The sequence below is a fragment of the Euprymna scolopes genome, chromosome 10, assembly GCF_053919585.1.
Source record: "Euprymna scolopes isolate OS-2025 chromosome 10, ASM5391958v1, whole genome shotgun sequence".
Taxonomy (NCBI): domain Eukaryota; kingdom Metazoa; phylum Mollusca; class Cephalopoda; order Sepiida; family Sepiolidae; genus Euprymna; species Euprymna scolopes.
The window spans coordinates 35,354,159-35,361,900 of record NC_136491.1 but is presented as its reverse complement, the minus strand read 5'-3'; the positions used below and the strand labels follow the sequence as shown (position 1 = coordinate 35,361,900).

Genomic DNA, 7,742 nt, shown 5'->3' with positions numbered 1-7,742 from the left:
TGGTTCCTATATAGAGAAAGACAAATAACTGTGCCAAGTTTCGTTGCTCTACTGCTATTGCAAGTGGGACAGGGGCATTACGTATTGCACGCCCCTCGTATATATATATATATATATATATATATATACATATATATACATATATATATACATATATATATATACATATATATACATATATATATACATATATATATATACATATATATACATATATATATACATATATATATACATATATATACATATATATATATACATATATATACATATATATATGCATACATATATATATATATATATATATATATATATGCGTGGGCGTCTACTGTTGTTGATATGTTATTTATATGTTGTTGATTATATTTGAAACCAAAAAAAAAAAACGGTTCTCTATTACATTTGAATTTGAATGCATACACCTATAAAGGTACTTACCCAAAATAACAAATAATTATTAACATAAATAAAAATACTTATGAATCATAGTAAGATCGTACGTAAATCCTAAATCCAATTCATATTAAACAATCAATAAAGACATTCCTAACTTTATCTAACCTAGATTTTAGCAATAATTTTATCGAGGAAAAGGCATTTAAGAAGTTAAGCAATATATACAACACATATTTAACAAGGCCGATAGCCATTAGCCGCGTGCTCTCGTGTAATGAATGAATGCGTGAATGTAGGATTGACATGAAATTCTAAAAGATACACTTAAATGACCGAAAAATGGGCTTAAATGACTACAAGAAATAAAACGTAAATGACTTGGACTGACTTTAATGAACTTAAGGATGAATTGAATGACCTTAAGAATGATTGAATGCTTAAAAAATAACTGGAATCCTTCTAAAACAACTTGAATGATCTGGAGAATAACTTGAATGGCTTTGAGACTGACTGGTTGTAACGTGGGTGGTCATTTTACATTAAATTAATACAGAAAAGTGATCCCCCATTTTATATCACAAAATTACAAACATAAGAACAGATACTACACTTTGATCTCGGCCAAAAGGCCAAGAAAAGGGTATTTATTTGCTCCCCCCACCGACCAAATTAGGCACAAGGCCGATTTTTAATGTGAGGAGTGAAGGGGAAATGGAGACCAACTCCCCGGGGGTAGGAGAGCTGGATAGTGACAATTGGTATGAAGGGTTGCCCCTACATTGACCAAGGTCTTATATGTGGGATTGCCCCCACATATGGTCTTTGTTTGCAGAATCTGCCAGAACAGATTGTATTTATTTGCTTCCCCACTGAGCAAATTAGGCACAAGGCCGTTTTTTAATGTGGAGAGAGGGGGAGGGGGAGGGAAAAGGGGGCCAGCTCCCGATTGGTGGGAAATGGGAGCTGGATAGTGACAATTGGTATGAAGGGTTGCCCCTACATTGATCAAGGTCTGGTATGTGGAGTTACCCCCACATATGGTCTTTGCTTGCAGTATCTGCCGGAACAGATGGTATTTATTTGCTCCCCCATCGAGCAAATTAGGCACAAGGCCATTTTTTAATGTGAAGAGTGAAGGGAGGGGGAAGGGAAAAGGGGACCAGCTCCCAAGAGGTAGGAAATGGGAGCTGGTTAAAAGTCAGGCATGTGGGGTTGCCCCCACATCTGGTCTTTGCTAGTCATAGCTAGCAGCATCTGCCGGAACAGATGGTATTTATTTGCTCCCCCACCGAGCAAATTAGGCACAAGGCCGATTTTTAAAGTGAGGAGTGAAGGGGAAATTGGGACCAACTCCCCGGGGAGTAGGGGAGCTGGATAGTGACAATTGGTATGAAGGGTTGCCCCTTCATTGACCAAGGTCTTATATGTGGGGTCGCCCCCACATATGGTCTTTGCTTGCAGTATCTGCCGGAACAGATGGTATTTATTTGCTCCCCCACCGAGCAAATTAGGCACAAGGCCGATTTTTAATGTGAGGAGTGAAGGGAGGGGGAAGGGAAAAAGGGGACCAGCTCCCGAGAGGTGGGAAATGGGAGCTGGTTAATGGTCAGGCATGTGGGGTTGCCCCCACATCTGGTCTTTGCTAGTCATAGCTAGTCATAGCTAGTCATAGCTTGCAGTATCTGCCGGAACAGATACTACACTTTGATCTTGGCCAAAAGGCCAAGAACATATTTATTTGCTCCCCCACCGAGCAAATTAGGCACAAGGCCGATTTTTAATGTGAGGAGTGAAGGGGAAATAGGGACCAACTCCCCGGGGAGCAGGAGTGCTGGCTAGTGACAATTGGTATGAAGGGTTGCCCCTACATTGACCAAGGTCTTATATGTTGGGTGAGGATTAATTTTCTTCCCCACCAAGCAAATTAGGCACAAGGCCGTTTTTTTATGTGAAGAGAGAGGGAAGGGGAGGGAAAAGGGGACCAGCTCCCGATGGGTGGGAAATGGGAGCTGGATAGTGACAATTGGTATGAAGGGTTGCCCCTATATTGACCAAGGTATTATATGTGGGTTTTGAATAAGAGTTTTTTTAAGGGTTTTTGTAAGGGTAAAACAATAATATATAAGATTAAAGAGAAATATATGGAGAAAGGTGTGACGAAGTGATCTGGTGTATGTATAAAAATAGGTAAGGAAAGGACGGTGTTTTAAAGTTAACGCTGACTCTCTATCTTTCTATCTATTTACTTATATCTGTCTATCTCTCCCTTTCTCGATATATATATATATATATAAATATATATATATATATAATATATATATATATATATATATACTAGACTACCCGTGACCCGTTGGGTCAGTATGTAACATTAGCTATGGAATTCATGTATGAGCGTGACACTTGTGTCGTAAAGAAAATAGGGTTTTTTTTTTGACATCACAGAAATATTTCTATGAAAGTATATTAAAATGAAAAATCACGGACGGATCACTCAAACTTGAAAAAATAGAATCCTCCCTATTCGTGTAAAGTTACCTTTATTTCCGAATAATCGCTCAAAAATCGAAAATTAAACATTATTTTCCTACGAATCAAACGCCGACGAAAGTCATTTAGCAGCAAAAACGCACACGGACCTACCGATGACAAATATAAAAATCAAAAACCCATATTGGACTCCTCAAACCAAGTTATAGAAACTTAAAATCTAAAAAAATATATATATAATTGATAAAACCTGAAGTAAAAAAATAAAACCTAAATAAATAAAATAAAATAAAACTAATATTGGAGCAGATTAGTAAATGTGTCAACAAATTCACCGTTCTCACACAACTATTTTGTATCTAGAAATGTAAACAAAAAATAAAAAAGAAGGACGGAAGGAAGGAAAAGGGACGGATAGAGAGTAGTAGTAGTAGTAGTAGTATTGGCTTTACTACAATTGGTCTTATGTTTGTCAACGGGTTGAAGTTGTTTAGTTGTAAGAAAATAGCGACAGTATAGTTGTAATAAAGAATAGTTGCAAAACACCCCCACTCTTCCCATGTTAAATAATAATTTCGAAATAATAACGTTAATATTTTAGTGCGCAGGTCAAAATCTGCAAAAGAAGCAATTTTTATTTATTTGTTTACGTTGTTTTGGGTTAATGTTTATGCGCGCATGCGTAACCGGATATCGTAAAGCGGAAAGTGGGTTACATCACTCGTTAAAAGGTCATTTGAGGTGTATAATTATATATATATATATATATATATATATATATATATATAAGTGATCTCATCTGTGTGTGTGGATGGGTCTTTACTGAATGCCTCGCCCATGTTTTGGCCCCCAGACTTTACACTTGATATACAGGGTTTGGATTTAAATTTAATCTTATTTCGAACAGGTAAAACTTGCCTCTAATTGATCAGAACTGAGAAAAATGTTCCCAGCAGGAGTTAGCCTATTACAATTTTTACTTTCCGCATCCATAACTTTTCCTTTGCAATAGCTTTTCTGACCGATCACTCGATAGCTTATACGGTACCCACGAAGGCTCGAACGCTAAATGTGTTCGTTTGGATTCAAGATGATACTATGTTTTAAACTTTTGAAATCATTACTAAATATTAGGTACATTATAACATTCAATATATAATTGGGTTTTATAATAAATACGAAATCTGCATGAATTAAAATATAATATTTAAGCGGATATTACGATTGGACCACGCCGGACAGGCACTGCTATATCTTGGATTCAATATTAAAATCATTATAATTTTAGGTCTATAAGATTAAATACGAAATCTCCTCCACCAAAAAGGGGTACGCTAAATATGTCATATGCTTCGCATAGTCAATAAGCGAATCCCAAAGTATTCTATATAATTAACCTACTACTAGATAAAGGAAAACTAGATGTCCTCAATTCAACTATGATAACGTGTTCAAACGCGATATAAAATCATATGATGTTGACCTTATCAGCATTTGCTATTGACCAAAATCTTAAGTTCACAATATGTAGAGACACACGGTAACCAAAGGCCTGACCACAGGGAAAGGGTTATAACATAATAGGCGGAGATCTCATGACTATCTATGAAAGCCAGTCAACAACATCCAATAGAGAACCAACATGAGGCAACGATTTTCATTAGAGATATCGTCAACTGACAATGTAGATCAAAGGTCTGCTTATTCAGCATGAAAGCAGTTAAACAAACGCAAACGCCATAGTCTTCTAGATAGACTGATGCCAACAAAGAAATATTCATGAATAAAAAATATTATAATAAAGCATATTTTCCGATCGGGCAACTTCGGGATACATGCTAGTAGTTTTATAAAATCGAACGTAGACGCTGCTTTCATTGTTCATATTTATGTACGAAAAGTATTTTTTTTATTAACTCGTCTTGACTTGACATAATTAACTGATGTGTTCTTAAGTGATTTGCTTGTATGTTTGTATCCTGGCTTGAGGTTGTTCTTTTTCTAGCCGCACTGATGAGCTGTGATACAGCGAAACAGTATTGTATGTTGGATGACTATAACGCTTCCTATCTTGGGTTGAGCATATTGTGAAATGATATCAAACTGCCATTTGCGAATTAAGCGATGCTCTTTGTATAAAAAATGAGCTTAAACCATTGTTAATTCATTATCCGCATAGCAGCAACGGTTAGAAGCACTGACTGCCGTCTTTCCTGCTTTGAGGTAGTTGCTTGTGTAGCCGCACTCTTTAGGAAATTGAGTAGCAAGACGTTTGTTTACATTACACTTGATCGGCATGTCAATACATCTGGGGAAGTTTGGGTTCGGACAGGAATTCCAATGTCTAGCTTAAACATACTAAAGTTTATTCTGAGGAATAGGCTTTCTGGAGTCTAAGGATTTCTACTGTGTACGGATGGATTTATCCGCTTGTCAAGTATGTCGGAAGGATTTACGTAAAACAAGCAGAGGGTGCAACATTTCATCTCTCTGGCAGGGTTTAAATCCTAGCTGACAGTGCGGGACTTATTAAGCGGGCGACTCTCTTTTGTACCATTGCTTAGAGGGACAGACTAGTAGCAGATGCACCATTAAAAATGTGCCAACAATACTCCATATATGGTCGAATGGTAACCTTGTAAGCGTATCGATTACCCTCAGTCGTAAGTAACTTTCGTAAGCATGTTAAAGATTCAATCTTCTTTGGAGCCGCCTTGCTAATGCCATCAATATATTTGTTACAATTCATGTTTCCTGTGAACGTAAATCTGAGGAGATTGAACGAAGTACATTTCAGGTAATGTGTCATTTGCCATAAATTTCAGTGGTTTGCAAGGTTGCGTTTATATCTCAATTCCACTAGAGATTGGAGGTCTTTCTATATTGTTTCTACAATTGTTTTGGGTACGTGTTCATCCGTTTTCCATTCATGTATGTTATCGAGTGTTGTGTAGTAAGGAAATATACCCATCTTGGGGACAGTTTAATTAGGGGGGATACATTTATGAAGATCAGAAGTTATAAAGCTCCAAGAATTCACCCGATAGGCATACTCGCATTAATAGCATACTAGTTTGACGCACAACCTGAATTTTTCTTACACGTAAGAGAGATTTTATTATATTAAGTGTTCGTCTCGTGATAACATATGATTGAATTTTCATGAGAAGACTATCGTTAAATTCCCTAGCAAAGGCCTTAGATATGCCCAGGGCTACTGCCTTAGCCTCACTTGTCTTGACAGTGCACGGCATATACGTTCAGAGATTTCAGTTAGGATATCTTTAGTAGAATTGGTGTGCCTAAATCCATACTGTTATGTGACAGAGTGAAGATTGATGTAACTTGTGAAGTAATACTTACAGAAATAAAAGCTGACCAACACGATAATTTTATTAGAAAATTATAAAACACAAGTTATAAATCTAATTATCTACAATCAACAATGTTCATGTTTGGTAAAATATATATTATCCGTTCGTCTAAGCTATGGTTATTTACATAATGATTATGGAGAAAACCTACATTTAACTATTACATGACATGTTTTATAATATGTCTAGTCTCTATTTATTCAATAATATCTAGCAATTTACAACTATTAATAGGTCATTTAGAAGGATCAGTTGGTTGTTTTTGTTTAACGGTACATCACCTCATTTCAGGTTATTTAATGCCGAATCCGAAGACTTTGAAGAAAAAAAATTAATAGAATATATTTCTTGTTTTCAAGTCGGATTCTATTTAACACATAGTTGGGACCTTAACAGATACTACCACTTCAGGTCAGAGCGGACCTCGGAGTAATGACAAGTAAAGGATGGCTCCACGCTCCCCAAAGCCCGCAAGCTGGGGCCTCGCCACTGCATATAGTTTAAGGCCATATCCACGACCACATTTAGAAGGAAAACACAATTTTATAATATTTTCAATTTAAAATTTTATAGAACTTTTGTCCGATTTTAAATTTGAGATAAAAAGTTTGTGACGTTAGTCTTGATGACCCAATCTATGATGGCGGCTCGAGATACAACTTTGTGTCAAATATCCTTTTGGTGAGGTCTTGTCTCTAATTGTCACATATAAAGTTGGTCTTTCAGATTTGTTATTTGTCGGTCTATTATGTCTCTGGAACGGGTTACTTGCTGTGATGTTTTGGGTGTACCGTGATTGTAATGAAATTCGACCGTCTCTACAAACAACCAAAAAGACTAAAGTCACTATATTTCGTCATGGATTGCAAAACGCCCATTAAAAGCAAATAAAAACATAATAGTAAACCCCTTAAAAACAAGCAAACTCCATAACTCGTTTACTATTGGTTGGTGCTTTATACAACATATATTGTTGAATATAGTTCAACTTGTGTTAATTTTTGCATTAAAAACTAATTTCTATTAATCCCTTATTTTACCCGAAACGGATCAAATAATATTTACTTCACTGAACATTATCATAACTAAGCTACATAAAAATGTACATCCAAATAAGCACAGAAATTTCGAGAATAGTTCTAAATAAATCCATAATAATTCATGACAGCGCATTGAAGAGATATTATAATTCCATAGTTAGCTGCATCCTATCAAAACCAAGACGGAAACACATTTTTAACTGAATCAGTCTGGTTGAAAAAAGCTTAACAGATAAGCAGACATACAGAAAAAATATAATATAATATAATATAATATGATATACTATAATATAAATAGAAACGGTGGGCCAGATTAAGTTTAAGTTAAGTGTTTACCAGCATGCCACATAAGAAGGATGCGCCAGAGCCTGGTCTGCTCTGAAGGGGTCGGGTTAAGGAGAGCTGTATAATGTTGAAAGACCAGACATCGCTTAATGAACTA

At 36.1% G+C, this 7,742-nt stretch overlaps 2 pseudogenes; both read right to left on the bottom strand.

Annotated features, from left to right (window-relative positions):
* Window positions 1-919: 919 nt before the first annotated feature.
* On the bottom strand, window positions 920-1,038 carry LOC145286642 (U2 spliceosomal RNA; annotated as a pseudogene).
* Window positions 1,039-1,956: 918 nt separating this feature from the next.
* On the bottom strand, window positions 1,957-2,130 carry LOC145286738 (U2 spliceosomal RNA; annotated as a pseudogene).
* Window positions 2,131-7,742: the final 5,612 nt, after the last annotated feature.